This window comes from Phascolarctos cinereus, unplaced genomic scaffold (assembly GCF_003287225.1).
Source record: "Phascolarctos cinereus isolate Bilbo 61053 unplaced genomic scaffold, phaCin_HiC Scaffold_2;HRSCAF=192, whole genome shotgun sequence".
Classification (NCBI taxonomy): domain Eukaryota; kingdom Metazoa; phylum Chordata; class Mammalia; order Diprotodontia; family Phascolarctidae; genus Phascolarctos; species Phascolarctos cinereus.
In genome coordinates this window covers 226,334,104-226,353,284 of record NW_027555625.1, presented here as the reverse complement: position 1 = coordinate 226,353,284, position 19,181 = coordinate 226,334,104, and the positions used below count along the sequence as shown (strand labels likewise).

The window sequence follows — 19,181 nt, the reverse complement described above, 5'->3', positions numbered from 1 at the left end:
GTGTTCATTTATTTGAGAATTTTAAAAAATTCAAAGTCAAAAGTCCTATACAAACATATTATATAAATTACACATACCACAGAAAACAAGAGGTTACATTTCCATCACTGGTGCATTCTTCCCCTACTGAGTCCTTCCGTACTGTATTTAATCATCCAGCCTATCTCATGTATTCTGTCTACTAGAGTTCTTGAAAATAAACATCAGACTCTGGCACCAGTAAAATTTATCCTACTACTACTATCAAACCTTCTAACTCCTTGTGCTCATTGTTCCTCATTTTCCTTAACTTCTAAAACTTTCATCTCTAATCCACATTAAACACAGACCTATTCAACTACAGCAAACTACAGACTAGATTTTGTCATCATGAAACATTTCTATCTCTAAAATCTCTAATTCAGTATTTCCCATCACTACCACAATGTTTTTAACTGGCAGTTCTCTCATTCTACTACCACAATCCCTGGTTCTCTACCTTTACCAGAGATATAAAGGTCTGAAAACAGAAACAGAAAAAAACTGGGAAAGGATGGGAAAAAGGCCTGTTTCTGATAACTTGTTTCTATCTTTGTTTTCAGAAATAAAATGACAAATTCATGAAATCATAAAGGAAGACTCAACAAGACTTGGCAATTTGAGTAGATATGCTGGTTGGGGTACAAATGAGATGAAGGACTCAAATATGTCTACAAGATTCTACACCTGGGTTACTAGGACACTGCTAAAAGAGATAGAGAGTCAAGAGCAAAAGCTGGTTGTGAGGTAGGGGAAGGGAGAGACAGATAATAATAAATGAGTTCAGCTTTAGGTATGTTAACTCTAAGGTGCTGGCTTCTATCTAACTACTTGGATCTGAAGAGTAGAGTGTAACAGAAATCAGAGGAGGAGCGATCAACAATATGCAAGGCTGCCAAGCACACAAGGAAGTTCAGAACTAAGAAAAGACCATCATAATTTTTGCAAATCAGCAGATTACCTGTAGCTTTCCAGAGAGGCAGGTCCGCAGAATTGTAGGATCAGAAACCAAATTGCAAGGAATTAAGGAATAATTAAGGAATTAATTAAAAGTTTAATTTAAATAATTAAATTGATTTTAAAAATTAAGGAATAATTCTATATATTATGTATAATAATAAAAAAAGAGTAGTTTATGCTTATTGCCTCCACTTATTCCTTAATCTACTACTCTTTCAAGAAATTTAGTAGAGAATATACTGAAACCTATGGGGGAATATGAACATGTTTAAAGATAGAAAAGTGGACAGGAAGACAGGGAAGACAAGGTCCTAAAAGAGTAAGAAGGAGCTAGGTAGAGGGATTACCTTAGATAAGAGGAGTAACATCTAAATCTCTGAGACAGAATAGAACGGGAAAGAAACAGATTTACAAATACAGAAAATTTCTAAGGAAGAAAGGAGTGTAGCAAAAGAGGATATGGGAATTAGAAAAGAAAGAAGCTAAGGGAACTCATGCTATATCACCTGCATCTTCTCAGTCGAGTAGGTGCATTCATTTGCTAAAAATTAGAAAGACATGGAAGAGGTAAATTGTTTTTCAATGTCACACCAGGATCAAGAACATCAGTAAATAACAGAAAGAGCAAGAAGTCAGGATTAGGAGAGCCAATGCAAGACAAAAAAATGCAATTCTGGGGCCATGTATGGCAGGAAGCATCTGGAAAATAAAGGGTGAGCTAGAACCAGGAGTCAGAAACTAAACCAGAAGTAAGCATTTAAAATCCACACAGAGGTCAAAATGGAAATCAAAGCAAGGCAGAAAACAAGGAGATCTTAAAATGGAGGCAATTCCAACCTCCTACTATAAGTCTCTTATATGTTCTTCACTGGGGCAGAAAGCAGTCCTGGGATGTTAGCAGTCAGGGCCTGTAGGTGAAAGCATAAGTCACATTAGGGATATAATAAGTGGATTACAGTGACTATGGTGAAGATTACAGAGTCAGAGATAAAGGAAAATTCTGATAACCAATGATATCATGTCTATTTTTTCTTCCAAGGGCTGGAGAAATTAGGGAGAGGATAAGAGAAATTATAAATTAATATGCTAGAAATTGTTTGATTTAATGAAAAGGTCAAAATTTCTTTTAAGGTGGGCTAAAAGCCTAGTAAATCAGTGAAGCTAATAGTGAACTGATTAGCTTATTGCAGCAAACTAGATGGTAACTGCCATTGGCTAATCTATTCTAAGATTTGGGGATAACAAACTCACATAAATGGGTAATATTACTAGGGCTCTGAATAGTAATTCACTCAACTTTAATTCCCTTGAAACCACTCTCAAAAAATTCTTCATGCAACTACTTTTTCCTGTTCTTTCTTCATTGCTACACAGAGCAACAAAGTCAACTATTAGCTTTTAGAGACATTCTGTTCTCTGCCCAAGAACCTGATTACTGCTCTGGAAGCACAGCATGGTTCTGCATAATAGCTGAGACACACTGGGAAGAAATAACTTTTAAAATAAATGAGGTCTACAGAGTGCCATGGTGTAGCACCTTTGAAAGACAGAGCCACTACTTCAGGAAATAGCAATCCATGCCACAGAATACAATAGTGACTAAGTTCGTTAAAAATAACAGGCAATAGTTTATTTCTGATAGCTATCTTATTGTTATTATAACTTTATATATATGACCCTATATATATAGGTGATTGTGGTGCCAAGATTTTCCTGGCCCTTCATGTTACTTCCATTACAACTTAGCCATTCAACAAAGACTCTATTTTACCTAGATGATGCCCTAAGTTTCATACTATAAAGAGCACCCCTAAATTTGATCTATATAGCATTGACAAGCATGGACCATAACTGAGTCTACAGAACAGGCATTTGGCAACTGACTTTAGTTGTTATGCCAGTACAAGGGAAACACATGCCTGTACCCTGGCAGTGACTGTAGCCACAGCTTGATCCAAAGTCCTTCCAATTCTGCCCCTGCTGCCAAAGTGAAAAAGGAAGAATTTATTATTCACGTTTCTCAATTTCTTCATATTTGTTCAACAAACTAAGAGTTCTTGGAGTAGAAAGTCAGGAGAAAAGAAAAGCTTAAAGATGGTGATTGCAGTGACATACAGATAAGTGAGATGTGTCTAGAGATTGCCATCCTCTGACAAGTATATAGGTAGCAGAAGTTGCTAGTTCCTTCTGTAGAGTAAGAAATTGACGTGACGGGCTAGAGAATACAGAAACATATAACTATTAATTCCCTAGGTCTAAGAAATTTGTGATTAATTCCACTGAGAAAGAAGGGACTAATTGTTTTGGTCAAATTGGGTATACATGTTACAGCCTAGGCTAGCCCTGAGCAACTGCCTGCTGGCCCTCCTCAGAGATTCATAAGGTACCACAATATATGAAGTACTCAACAAAAGGTCCCGAATCAATGTTAACCTGTTCAATGTATACACACTGTATGTTTTAGAAGCTAGAGAACTGTTCAGGAGAATTGAGTCAAGTAAGAAATCCAGGCCATGAACAAACTTTAGCACCTTTATTCTTCCTTTGAGTTCATGACTTGTATTGGAGTTTCTCAGAAGACTATGAAGAGAAGGCTCCTCTCTCTAAGAGAAAAGACCCAAAGTCAACTTCGGGATGAGTCAGATTCTTTCCCTGATAACTTTTTCTTCCTCTTTGTCTCATAGACCAATTATAATGCTCAAAAATCCCCAAGTGTTGATTTAGAAGCAGCTACTAACAGAAAACACCTTGGTTTCCCACAAATCACCACCTTGAAAGTCCAAAAAAGCAAAGCAAAAAAAAAAAAGCCTTAACATAGAAAGATGGAAATTCTGCAAAGATGGCTTTCCAGCCTTCCCCTTTTGTACAGAAACTATCACACCACTACCCCAACATCTACCTAGATTTGCAGAACTGAAGCATCTTTCCCATCTACAACTAGGTGAAAAGAGTATCCTTTAACCAAAACATTTATAGCACCATTTTTTGTGATAGCAAAGATTTGGAAACAAAGTAGATATTCACTGATTAGAGAATAACTAAACAAATTGTGGTACATAAATGTAATGGACTATTACTTTGCTACTAAAAAATGACAAATATTATGAATATAAAGAAGCATAGAAAAGATTTACATGAACTGATACAGAGTGAAGTAAGCAGAGCCAAGAAAACAACATATACTTCAACAATATAAAAGGAAACAACCACCACAAAAAATCAAGGGCAATGTTGCAAAATCACAAAGAACAAGCATGGCTCCAGAGAAGAAAAATGAGAAGGTATCTCCATCTTATACCTATATAGAAGTGGGAAGTTTATGGGTGTAGGCCAATGTATATATTTTCAGATCTTTTCAATGTATTGATCAATTTCACTGATTTCTCCTTTTAAAAAAAATGATTTACGGGATGGCTCCCTTGGAGGAGGAATGGGAATAAATATTGGGATAAATCTCGGTGACATAAAAAAAGCTATCAATAAAAAATGTTCTAAAAAAACACCTTTTAACAGACTTCACTAGGACACAAGTCGAAGGTATGGATTTTTTCCTTTTCCCTTTCCTAGTTCAGCATTAAATTATCATATAATTACTCATCTTAAGAGGCCTTTGCCACCAAATATAAGAACTGAATGATGTATGAGAAGCCAACCAATGTGGAGAAGTCTCCACATTTTAAGACTCCTAGAGCTCAAACAAATAGCCTTTCAAGAGCTGTAGATGACTACAGCTACACTACACTTACCCTAATTTAGTATGCTGCAATACATCAAAGATCTGATTTCATTGATGCGAGTACTCTCTCCAAAGTCAGAGAACACAACCAATCCATGCATATCCATAGCGTACAACTCTTACCCCTGTCCTTCCATAAATTCTATTGGCTTACTTCCTCTCACTGTTTTGCTATTGCATGGCTATCAATGGAATACATGGGTTGTCCATCAGCTATCCCTTCTGTCTCACTTTATAAATGTCCCACCTTTCTGCCAGTCCTACATTTCTCTGATCACATTCTTTACACTTCTTCAGAATTTCACATTTATAACATGCTACATATATAGTCTGCTTACATCTGCTATGCTCCTCTACATTTTCTGATGATCAACTTAAATTTTTTGAGTACTGCAGGTTTGCCATGACTCAAGAGCTAAACAACATAACTAGAAAAAAAGCTGTGTTAAAAAGATGGACTTTTTTTTTTCCAAAGAAATGCTTGGGGTCATAAAAAAAAAAAACACTCTCCCAAATTTCCATACAGAAAGTAAGGCAACCCAACCTACTCTCCTCCTCCTGTTCAATTCTAGGCTCAGTTCATTGGTCCATATGTGTGATGTTTGATAAAGATTTATGTAGTGATGGACAAACTATTTGGCCATGCATCTAAGAAGAAAATAAAATATAAAAGAGGGTATAGGCTGATGTTTCAATAGTAATCTCTTAAATTTGAAAAACAAACCAGATAACCTGCCAAAAGGACCTTTATAAACTGCTAAAGAACTGACTGGAATTTTGAAGTGTCATAATACTTTACACCAGTATTTACAGCCCAAGTGAACAGCATGATTAATAACCAGTTTATTTTCTACCATCACATTCACTTCAATACCTACTGAGATTCTCTCCTAGTATTTCCAATTTCATCCTGTCCTTTCTCTTCTACCCACTTCCCTTTCTTTTTTCCTCTCTCCCTTAGCTGCCACAATATGGAACTGAAGTCTATTTAATGGTATGTGCCCTATTTTTAATTAATTAAGTAGCAGATGAGTATGGCATTTTATATTTGCCTCAAAAACCAGATGTAACCTAGTATAGTAAAAGGAATGCTGGTCTAAAAGTCACAGGATCACAGATTTGGTGCTAGAGGGTTTTCAAAGTCAAGTCCAATATGTCAATAATCTGGTTTTCTTCAGTGTGAGAACTCTCTCCATCGATACAGGGTACAACTCATCTATAAATGAATAGTAGTCTCATTTTAAAGATGAGGAAATTGAGGTCCAAAGAGGTAAAATGATTTGTCTAATGTTATACAGGAAGTAAATGGAAGAGTAAAGATTGGAACCCAGACTCTCTGCCTCCAAGTCTAGCACTCTCTTCATTATGACATGCTGCCTGCAAGATAACTTCGGCCAATTCACTCCATCTCTCTAGCTCTTCATTCCCTTGTCTATAATATGAGGGGTTTGTCAAATTCAATTATATTTAAGGTCTTTTCTAGCTCTGAAAAAAAATCTACAAATCTGTGAAAATTAAAGGTGTGGTTTTTCTCTTTTGTGTGTGGCCTTGATTTTTTTCCCCTGTGGCTCAATGGTCTTATTAATAGAAAGCAGTCCTTGCTTTAGATCTTAAGTTCTTCAGGAAACTCTCCACAGCAATTATTATACTGTTTTACACACAAAAGGTGCTCAGCAAATACAGGCAATTGACTTCCATTCTAAACATCTAGCTCTTAGAGGATAACAGACAATAACCCAGGTTTATTTGAAGGGGGGGGAGGGAAGTATGGAGACTTGTTTTTTTAATACATTTTTAATAACAAAATACAACTATGTGCAGCAGCAGGTATTTTACCTCATATCATTTATTTTGGAAATTAAATTTTAACAGAGAGGGTTTACAGAGCAGCAGAGAAACCCACAGGTGAAAGAACTGCTAAAAAGAGACCTTCTCAAGTAGCTGTGCATGACATGAGTAAAGAGGGCAAGAGGAAGTAAGCACTCAGAAATGTAAGACTAAGTGACAAAACAGACAGATGTCTATGCTCTACTTTCATCACAGTAATGCCACTGGGTCACATCAATATATCCCAATCTCCACTGCACTGAGAAACAATTCCCTACAACAGAAAGAAGTCATATAAACAGAAGGAACATTTACTATAAAAGCTTCTACGTAGAAAGCTTATTTAAAGTTTCACTCATTCCTTAAATATTTAACCACCTGTCCATTTACCAAAAAAACTGCTTAACCACCTGTCTCTCTGCCGGAAAATTAAAGTTGAGATGTATTAGGTTTGGAGAAGTGTAAAAAGAGCCAAAAAAGAAAGAACGGCCAACAGCACAATTAAAGGCATATAGCCATGGAGAAAAGCAGGCCATTTTATATTTTTCTTAAAAAAAACAAAATAAGCTTCAGCAATACAGCAAAAGAAGTTAGAACAGACTTTAAATTTCATCTCCTGGTTCTCTCCTTAGAGAAGCTGATAACTAACAAATGAGCAGAAACAGAAAAGAATTAAACCATCCCAAGAATCCCTACCCTGGCTGTGTTACCACCACCACCTTCCAGGAAGGAAGAGAAAGAAAAGAAAAGGAAGGAACAGAAAAGGAGAGGAAGGAAAGAAAGAAAAGCTTCTCCTGGGATTATGGGCTCCTACACCCTTCCCTACCACTCTTTCTAGCACCTTAACCTTTGCCAAACACCCTGTGCTGTGTGCATAACCCAAGCAATATGGTTCTTTAATCTTTATTCACTGCCTATGTCAAAGAACACATGTATACATAGGAGTCCTAACAATCTGTAATATAAAAAAGATATCAAATAGATACAAATCACGTATATACAAATATATTAGTTATCTAGGATGTGTGTGGTTTGGTTTGGTTTTTTGAAAGGGTGGACTGATTTTTTTTTCTCAATTTATTTTGTACAAAAAGTGATTATCAGGAAGAAAGGTTACAGGAACCAAGAAACCACTCAAACCACTTAACTGAGGGATTCAAATTGAGGAAGACATAAGCCCAAGTCTTTCTACTTTATTCACCTAACGCATATCCTGCTGATGACATTACCACCATCTCAGTAGCAAAAGACAAAGGATCTTGGATTTTTTTTCTCCTGAGATAACTTGAGCCTCGAGATGGCAGTAAGTTCTCCTATTTTAATCTGATTTTCATTAAGGACACCCAGAAAATGCATAAATGTTTTTTAGGTCACAGCTAGTCCTACCTACCCACTTACTGTGAAGTTCTGGCATTGTGAAAAGAAAAAGCTCTCAGTGAGTCAGCTTGCCAAACATGATGTAAATTCTTGGGGGTGGGACGTAGGGCGGAGAAGAGGGGGGAGCATCACTTTTCACCATAAATTTACAGAGGTCAAAAAAGTCTCAAGTGGTATGAATACTGTCAGCCTAAACTTTAGTTCTTAATTTCTTCCCAGCAGGTAAATAAAAAGCAAGTACTTATTTTCCCAGAATAGAATTCTGGCCCCAACCCAACTGAATGTATGGCTTGATGCCACCACTACTAAAAACCAAAGGCTCAAGTCCGTAGGTTTCCTTTTTGTTTTCTCACCCTCAATAGCTCTAACTGTGACAGAAGACTGCATTCCTCTTCCTCCAGCCAGAGGACATTTACCTTCAGCAGAGGAAGAAAACAAGGTAAATTTTCATAGGTTCTTTTCAATTTTATGTTGGAGTTTCTTCTGCTACTGAAGTCTTGCTGAGCTAGCACCATAACACAACTGAATAATTAGTTAATAAAAGAATAAAGATAATAACAAAAATGGAAAGAAGGAAGCAGAGAGGAAATCTACCTACCAATGCTTCAACACATAACATCAACAGATCCCGACTAATTTTTGCTCTCTGAGGAAGGATATGCCCACAAGCTGTTCATGTAAATACATCAGAAGATACTCTAAACTCTAAGAATATATGCACTGAGACTTATTCATGCTAGGGTAGAAAGGGAAGGGAAAATAAATACCCATCAAGAAGTCTTCCTTTCCTTGTCCTCTCCCCTCCCCCAACTCCAACTATACAAGTACACCTAGAGGAAAGAGAATCGAAGAATTGATCAAAAGTAGGAGAGGTTAAATTTCCCAGGGTCAAGACCAGCCAGGGACAATTAGACTACGTTATATTCCAATAATAGTAATTCCAAATTGTCTCAAGGCACAGACAATTTACATTCTTCAGATTACTGTCTATACCTACAGGGGGAAGCAAGGATAAAGAAAGGAAAAAGGAAGTAGAAACAGAAAGAGAAAATAGAGTACTAAAAACTACTGAATAGAGCACTTTTTTTTCCCAAGCAGAATCTTTGTTCAAGGAATAAAAACTTTTAAGATTTCTTGTTCTTTTTTCAGGCCACAACCTTCTTCACCCCTAAATAAGATGATTTTCACATCTAGCTAAGAATGGCAGACATTTCTAAACAGGGTCAATCAACCTGCCAACATTCACAGGTTATCATGTAGAATGCAATGAAGAGTATACAAAGGAATATGACATATGGTCCCCTGCTTTCAAGAAGCTTACAGTTTTTATATTTCATTAAAAGGACCTATTTGTACAAAAAACATTTCCAGATTTATTTGTAATCCCTGATACCAAAATAACAACAAACCACACCTGAAACAACCTATTTAAAAAGCAAAACAAAAACAAAAACTTATCCAGTGTTTTGGGCCTCTAAGCATCAGTACCTGAGGCCAATCGTCTTGATTGAAATATTGGCTGAAGCATGCAAAGAAAGGTAGGGAAAGTCAAGCAAAAAAACCTTCCCTAGGAAGGTTCCTTAAAATAGATAAAGAAACTGATTTAACCCCAAGCGGTAGAAAAGATGAGACACTCATTAATTTACCCTGTACCCCCATAACTTGCTAAGACAGTTAATAAACTAAATTATCTTTACATAAATCCCTTTGGTGCCTGGGATTTGGGGCACCATAATATATTATAGTAAATAATGACTACATGCAATTCTGAGAATTTAGTCTCAGCTTATAACACTAAAGAAAGGCCAAAGCAGTCCTTAGGAGAAAATCTGTATCTCTAAACACTTTCATGAGCAAAAAAAAAAAAGAACAGATCAATAAACTAGGCATTCAAATTTAAAAAAAAGCCAGAAAAGAAAAAAAACCAATTAAACTGAAAAATGTCAATTTTGAAAAACTGATGAACAAAATTGATAACAAAAACATTTAGTTGGTTTAACAAACCATTTAATTGGTAAATAAAACTACAAGCTAATTTTTCAAAATATGAAATAAAATAAATCATTAGCTAATCTGACAAAAAAGAAAACCAAACTGCAAGTATCCAAAACGAAAAAGAATTCAACAAATGAAAAGAAATGATTACAAACTATTTTGCCTGATTATATGTTAGCAAAAATGATACCTCAAACAAATATTTACAAAAATACAAAATGCCCGGATTAACCTAACATGAAACAGATTTTTAAATAACCCAATCTCCTAAAAAGAAATTTAGTAAGCTACAAAGGAACTCCGGAAGAAAATAGCTTCAGGACTTGATAGATTTACAATTGAATTCTATCAAACATTCAAAGAACAGTTCATTCTAATACTATTATTAATAACAAAAAAAATTATGGTATTAATAGTAATAATAATAATAGCTATTTATATAATAGCACTTTAAGGTTTGGAAAGCTCTTTGCATGTTCTCATTTGATCCTCACAACAACCCTGTGAGGTACATGCTATTATTATCATCTCCATTTTACAGATGAAGAAATGAAGCCAAGAGGTTAAATGACTTGCCCATAGTCACACAGCTATTAAGTATCTAAGGCAGAATCTGAACTTAGATCTTCCTGACTCTAAATCTAGTACTCTATTATGCCACCTAGCTTCTTCACAAACTTATTACATAAACTGCTTGCAAATTAGGGAAAGTAAGGATCCTACCAAACTCTTATGAAACAAATATTGTCATGACAGCCAACCAGAAAAAACTAAAGCAAAAAAACTATAAAGCAATATCTCTTATGAGTATCAATGTGAAAATATTTAATAAAATTTTAGCAAAGAGGTTATAACAATAGTAGAAAGATTAGATATTATGACCAAATTGGATTATACCAGGAATATAAGGTTGGTTCAATATTAGGAAATTTATAAACCTAAGAGATTATATTAGTGCCAATAACAATTTAAAATCATGATTATTCATCTATAGATACAGAAAAGGCTATTGGCAAAATATAATACCCCTTTTAAAAAAACATTTAAAAATCACAGAAATAAATTCTTCCTTAACATGGTAAATAGGACCTATATAGAAGAAGAGTTAGAATTACGTGTAATATAGAAATGCTAAAAGCCTTTCCAATAAGATGAAGGGTAAAACATGAAATGCCTACTGTTACCACTATTATTTGATATAGTTCTAGGAATCCTAACCACAGCAAGAAATCAAGAAAAATGGAGGGAATAAGTATAGGCAAAGAAGAATCAAAATTAGACCTTTTGCAGATATGAGTTAGAGAATCAACTAAAAAAGTAACTAAAATAATAACTTTAGCAAAGTTATTATAAGATAAACCCAATGCAAATCATCAGTCTTTCTGTATACTCCAATAACACCCAGCAAGAATAGATTGAAAGACAAATTCCATTCAAAATTCAGCTGATCAATCAACAAGCATTAGAAAGTACCTACTATATGCCAGGTGCTATGCTAAGAACTGTGGAAATAAGGAAGAACAAAAGACAGTCATTCACTGCTCTTAAGAAGCTCAAAGTCTAATGGGACAGAAAGCATGCAAATAGCTATATATAAAGATACAGACAGGATAAATTGGAGATAATCAAGAAAGGATGAGGAAAGGCTTCCTGTGAAGGTGAGATTTTAGCTAGGCCTTGAAGGAAACCAAAGAAGGTAAGAGGTAGAGATGAGAAGGGAGAGAATCCCAGGCATGATGGAAGGCCAGTGAAAATGCTCAGAGTGAGGACTCAGTTGAAATTACACAACATAAATTTGCAGGGACTCAGTCATCAGTTTCATGATTTTTTTTCCATCATTATCCAATAGTACATGAATCGAACACATTGGCTGATGAGAATAATCCAAGGTGGAGGCTTGGGAGGGAAGATCTTCAATAGTGTAAAATGACAAAGGAATCAAAAGGACAGTATAGAATTCGTTCATCAAGATAGGTTAAGATGGGGAAGGGAGAAGAGTACAGGTAATGCATAGTTAATGTCCTGAGAAAGAACTGAGGGGCGGAGGGATTAGAGGTCAAGGTAAAAAATGAAGGACAGGGTTAGGAGGATGGAAGGCGAAAGAAATGAAATTATAACAGATTATGATCAGATAAAAGAAGTTCAGAATTCACAAAAATGGGAAGTATTGTGCTTGTGGGTAATGGCAAAAATCAAGGTTATGACCAAGTTTTTATGCTGCTGAAATGAAGTAGAAAAATAGGTCAGGTGAAGTGAGTAAGTTAAGAAACTATGAGGTATGGGTATTTCAACAACCACAGGAAAAAATTGCCCCAAAACACTATTAATGAGAAATACAAATTAAAATGGTTCTAAGGTTCTAACATATACTCATTCGATTAAGCAAAGATAACAAAAAAAAGGAAAATAGCAATTGTTGGAGGTAAACTCAGAAGACTGGCACACTTATACTCTACTGGTAGTGCTATGAACTGGTCCATCTATTCAGGAAATTAATTTGTAGCTTTACTCAAAAGGTCACTCAGACGTTCATACCCTTTGACACAGTCATAGCACTATCAGACTTATACTCTAAAGAGATTTAAGAAAATGAGATGTCTCATATGTAAAAAAAAAAAAATAGTGCCACTTTTTTTGTAGCAAAGACCTGGAAATAAAAAGACTGTAAACTGGAAAACTATGTAGCAAATTATGGTATATAAAAGTAACGTAATATTATGGCACCTTAAGAATAGGGATTCAGAGATACATGGGAAGACTTGTGTGAACTGCCACAAAGTGAGGTGAGCAGAACCAAGAAAACAAATGTATACAAGGACCATAGCATTGTAAAGGAAAAGGAAAACAACTTTCAAAGACTTCGAAAGTGACCACTGCAAAGAACAACCACAACCTCTAAAAGGCTGATGATGAATCATACTTCCCACCTCTTTGACAAGGAGGTAATGGAGTAGAGGTGCAGAATAACATATGTTTTCAGACACAGCTAACGTGTGGTTCTGTTTTGTATAACTATACTTATTGTCTGGAGTACAATGGGGTGAAAGGGTAGTGAGAATGATGCCCAAAAAAAAAAGAGCTTCAATAAAACATACAAAAAACATCAGCAGGAAATTCAGAGGGAACAAGCAAGAAAAAATTGTAATTGCCATGTTAAATTTATTATGTACTCTTTAAAAAATGCTATATATAATAGAAAGTGTTCCATATACAATTCTCTTCTTTGTTTATGGAAAGGACAATACTTGTTAACATGTCACATTCATTTTTTTTTAAAGCAAAAAACAATTTTTAGAGTGACAAATTCTGCCAAGTCTTCTCCCAAGGAGCAATAGAAATATCATGGAGAGCATAGTCACCCAGAACAAACATGCTGCATTCCAATTCAAAAACAGTAAGATCCTTCTAGAACAATGGCTTCAGGAAAAAGAACTAACACACATCTTAAAAGCTAACCATACTCTATTAGGCATCTAATGAAAATGGTTAAATTGGGTTGAGTGACTTCTATAATTCTTCTCACACATTCAGCCACAACCATCTAACTCACAGCATATGCAAATAAGTTATTAATCCAAATTTCTATTGTATTATCTGAACATCTACATGGCTTATAGCACCATCTACAGCAGATAGACCACTAGAGGATGGAAGGAAAAAATGGTTTTCATACTCTAATGTGCATTTTTGTTACAGTATTTTTTAAGAACTTGCTCTATTTTGTAAAAGAAAAAATATTTGCCCTTCTACAGTTTTGTATTATTCATCATCAGATTCTCATGCAAGCATGCAATATAGTCTTTTCATTAACCACAGTGACACCTAGAGGTAAAATGTCTTCAATGAAAGAAACTAAGGCAATGCCTCTGTTAGAGGTACACACTAATTCCACAAATTACATCACAATATTTGGAGACGGAAGAGACCTAAGAGATTATCTAGTTAAAACCTCTCATAGACCACTATTTGCCCCTGAAAAAAAGAGGTGCTAGAATCACACAATAAAAAAGGGACTGACTAAACCAGGATGATTTTTGATAAAGTATTTTGGCAATTTGGTAACCATACATAATTTGATGACAGGCAGATGAGCATAATAGACAGCTGGACTCAGAGCAAGGATAACTTGAGATCAAGTCCTGTCTCTGACACATGCTAGCTGTATGACCTTGAGAAAGTCACTTAACCTCCAAGTGTTTACTCAGGCGACTCTCCAACATTGTAAATTGCCAAGAGTTACTACTGTAGGTTGGGAGAAGCAGTTTTCTCATCTTACAAGTATAAAATCATAAATCTGGTTTTAAAAAAAAAAGGATATAATTTGAAATAAACTGTGAAGCCTTATAGACCTGACTTTTGTCTCTTTTCCTCCAGGGAATTAGAATCATCTACAAGATAAAATAAGTTCTATCACACAAATGCTACCTTGGCCTCAAAGGAAGAGAGTCTCCTAATAAAAAGCTTTGCAATTTTAGATCCATACTGTCAGGCAAGAGGGTATTCACATACCTCCAATACAAACACTGATACTTCCACAGAAGGTTCACAGCTCAAAGGGCTCAAGAAAACTCCCTAGTCCATAAGATGGCTTTTCAAACCAATAAGCAAAAAAAGAAAAAATGAACTCAATAACCCAATGTTTAATAAACTCAAGAATATCAAACACTCAGAAAAGACACCCTACTTAATAAAACTTCTGTGGAAAAATGTAAAGTAGTTTGGCAAGGAATTGATTTTAACTAAACACCTTACACCAGGGTTGGGGAACCTGTGGCTTTGAGGCCATATGTGGCCTTCTAGGTCCTTGGGTGTAGCCTTTTGAATAAGTCCAAGTTTTACACATCCCTTTATTTAAAGGGATCACAACATATACCACAACAGAGTATATCGATATCCAAATATAAACATCACATCATTTTTACAACTACAGGAAAATGGTTAGAGATATCCTCCACAACTACCACTAGGAGAATGCTTAACAAGGGACAGAAATCAGAAAAGACAAAACAGATCACTATAATTACATGAAACTGAAAAGACTTTGTAACAACAAAAATCAATATTAACTAGGATAAAAAGATAAACTGTCATTTTGGGAATGAAAAACCTTTGCATCAAACACCTCTAATAATGGTTTGATATATAGGGTATTTCAAAATTCTCAGAGTAGTTTTACACTATTAAGGTTAAAATTAGTTAAAACTGCACTAAGATTTTTGGGACATCCTGTACAAAATACATAGAAATTAACACAAAATATGTAAGACCAAGAGCCATTCCCCATTGGATCAAAGGATATGAACAAATAGTTCTCAAAAGAGTTGAAAAAACTATTAACATATAAAAGACTGCAAACAACTGACATATGAAAGATTGCTCTTAATCACTAAGAAGAGGTAAGAAAGTCAAAACAACTCAGGTTATCACCTTATACATCCAAAAACTGGCAAATATGACCAAAGACGAAAATAGTAAATGTTGGAGGGGGTACAGGAAGACAGAGCACACTTGTCAGCGGGATTATGAATTAATCTCAAAAGCAATTCAGTATCAAACTTTTAAAAAAAAGAGAGACTATATAATATATAATGTTTATACCCTTTGAGTCAGAGATACCACTGGTAGGCAAACACCCCAAAGAAGAAAAAGATAGAAATAAAAAAAAGTCCTGTAGACATCAAAATACATATTGGACTGCTTTGTGAAGTAGCAAAGTACTGGGAAAAAAAGCTTATTAGGTCGGGGGGCTGGCTAAAGAAATTGTTGATTATGAATGCAATGGAATTATTTTACTATTTAAAAAAACCATATAATTCAGAAAAATATGAAAATATTTATATGGACTGATGCAGAGTGAAGTAAGGAGAACCAGGAAAACAATGTATAGGACTAAAACAATCTAAAAAAAAACAACAATAACAAAAAAAGAAAAAAGAAACAGAATGATATGTAATTAACAAGCTCAGACATACGGAAGCATTAAGAAAAAACACATCCCTCTCCTCCATTGCAGAGATGAGGTACTATGGGTGAGGAATACTACATATATGGAGTTGGTCATAATGAACCATTTTTTCTTCTTTTCTTTTTTAATCTTTGTTCCCAAAGAAGGCTCATTGTGTGGGAGACAGACATTCAGAAATGAATGTGATATTTTTAAAAGGGTATAAATTAGAAAGGAAAGAAAACTGAAATAACAATTACAGTAACTACTAGCTTTGGAAAAAACTTGAAAGATAGGGGAAAAAAATCCCAACCAATTCCTCCACAAAAGTTCTTCTATAGGGAGCCAGTGCTGTTGTTGTTTGTCCTTCATTTTCAAAAAGGACAATGACATCATGGGCAACGGCTTGATTTTTGAGCAAACTGGATTTACCTGAGGCAGGGTTGCACAAAGTCATCTGCCTCACTCTCTTCCAGGGTCATCAAAGTCCAGTGGCAAGACAAAAGTAAGGATGACTGGTGATGGCCTGGGATGCAGCGGATGATGACCTTGGCATCTTCGATGTCTAACCAACCTCTAAAAGTTCCACACTGCCTGCTTCAGCAATCTTCATGGACTTTGGAACAAATTGTTCTCATCCACCCTTTTCACCAGGGCAAGTCTTCACATGCTTGGGGTAAACACCTCTCTAACCCAACTAACTCATCGACAGGCATGATGCCCATCGGTTACTCTCAACATGGTTTAGCCCATCTGCTGAGATGGTTTACTGGGGTGTGACTGTTGTGCATGCTACAGCATCTTGGGACCACATGTGAGAGCTGAGTGACTAATTAAGGGGACACCAAAAGTGGATAAGCAGCCTCGAAAAGGACTCACCACCAGAGGTGCTAGTCCTCCTGAACACCCCCCACACCCCTAGAGACAATGCTAAACTGTAACAAAGAATCTACCAAAAGGTTAAGGAATCATCCTCAATAAACAGACATAATTCAGTTTCAAGCAAGGGCTTATCAAACTTTTTCTTGCACTGTGTTTTACCTTTTTATCTCCAAATACCACTTTCCATAAGATTTTAAGCTGAAGAGGGAGCCAAACACCTTTTAGAGAGCATGGAGTGAACCACACATAACACTGCACAATCCCAAAGGATTCTGTGTAACAACAGACTTCTAATCCTCTCTAGCAGGGGACAGGAGATATCTTCCAACAAAGATCTCCCTTACACCATTCTATACCACTTCATCCAACCATATGCCTATTTCAGTTATCACTGCTCTACTGTTCCAAAGGTTAAACATCTATCACTTTCATCCCTGCTCAAGGAATAGTACAAAGTTCTCTGATAAACCTGATTTACCAGTCTGAATCTTACTCAATGAATTTTCTCCTCTGTTTCAGAGGCCAACTTTTCCACCTGAGTTAACAATAATGTCTATGGGGAGTCAATATTATGTTAGGAATAAAGGAAGCCCTAAACTTCGCATTACAGAATAAGAGAAAACAGCAAGTCATTGGTAAAATCCAACCTTACGCACAAGTTTATAAGTTATTAAACTATAAGCTCCTTGAGGGCAGGAACCATGTAGTTTTTTACCTTCTATCTTCAGCACCTAACATACTGCTTTGTACCTCATATTCGCTTAATAAATATTTGTTGAATTAAATTAATCTGATAATTTATGAGTCAATTTCATACACTGAAGTCCAGCCCAGGAAGAAGTCCAGTGCAGAGCCCAATTAAAAAAAAATCTCTACTGAAGATGTTCCCCAAAATGTTCCTGTTGGCTGGCCTAACAATCTATATGTTGGAAAAAACGACATGGATAAAAAGATGCCTATTGCTTAGCCTTAGACCATGACTTGTAGCTGAATGGGCAAATTCTACCTATTTTAGACAGGAACTACAAAATGGAAAATGAGTTGGACCCAAAATAGAACAGAAAGCAACTGGACTGGATCACATGGGAAACTTGTTTTCTCAGTAACTTCAAAATGTTCATTACTACAAAAGCCCTTCTATTTAAATATCAATATTCTCCAGTAAGACTATATGGCTACGAATCAATGTGACTAAAAAAATTATATGTGAGTCAAAGGGCAACTGAAAGGAACACAGCAGACATAAATAGGCTGTATCACATTACCAACAATGACTTACACTTAAAAGCAACAACAATAACAACAACAACAACAAAAGACACCAGCAAGTATTTCTGTGACCAGAAAAGAAGATTGATTATTTGGCAAGATTTAACGAAAACACAGACACTTCAAAGACCATTCTGAGATATTAAAAGAACCACAGGAAAGGCCTCTGGCAAGTTCTGGAAAGATGGGTAAGAAACACAAAGGCATAGAAGGGTCATAATCAGCACTGGCTGAGTGAACACAGTGATGAAAATCACAGATATATGAAAGCATTAAAATACTGTTCTGTATCAAAGATAATTTAATTAAAATGAGGGCCATTTACACTTTTGTTATGAGATCCACCTACAAAAAGGAACTAATGAATGAAAGAATAAATAAATAAAAGGAACTACTGATTTGTCACAATTGTTTTAGCCTTTCTAGTTTAACAAATCCAGAGGTACTCTGCTATAGCAATATTCACTACAACACTAAAGAGTAGAATTTCATAGCCTCAAATCTGTTAAAAGGCAGTAATCTTGCTGTTTCCTTCCAGGGGATAGTAGGGACTGAAGGACAAAAGAGCTGAATTATTAAAACAGTCTCTTAAGAACTGCATGATAAAAACCTGCAGCTATATAAACTGAACATCAATGTAATCATGATCTTTTAAATACTTTCTATTTCCATTGTACCCTTTGTTCATCTGTTGCTTTCCAAAATATCTAAACTGGGCAGGTGGAAAAAGGCAAGTAAAATTTTATTTTGTAAAAAAAATTTTTAAAGTAAGGACAGAGATAAGCATTGGTTTTTAGCAGGTCAAGATTCCCACTCTCCTACCTCAGAAAATAATGGTAAAAAACAACAATATCCTTTCAGACTACAACAGGGACAGAAAACTTTTTAAATTTAAAATGTAAGTTTACTGATACAAATATCTACACAAGTAACCTCTATTGTTTCAGTACCAGTTTACTTATTTTGTAACTCTGAACCATCTAGGAATTTCATTATTGCTAGATGAATACCTTCATCCTGTATTACCTACGTCATAGCTAGAGCACTTACCTCACATTGTGAAAATCAAATGAGAGAATTTACATAAAGCCTTTTGAAACTTTATTCAATACTATTATTATTATTATTATTATTATTATTATTATTATTATTCAAAGGCTTAACACAGAGAGG

At 35.4% G+C, this 19,181-nt stretch overlaps 1 protein-coding gene across 3 annotated transcripts in view; it reads right to left on the bottom strand.

Annotated features, from left to right (window-relative positions):
* Window positions 1-19,181, bottom strand: part of NUDCD3 (NudC domain containing 3) — a 111,065-nt gene that overhangs the window by 70,796 nt on the left and 21,088 nt on the right. The gene's annotated exons all lie outside the window — the stretch shown is intronic.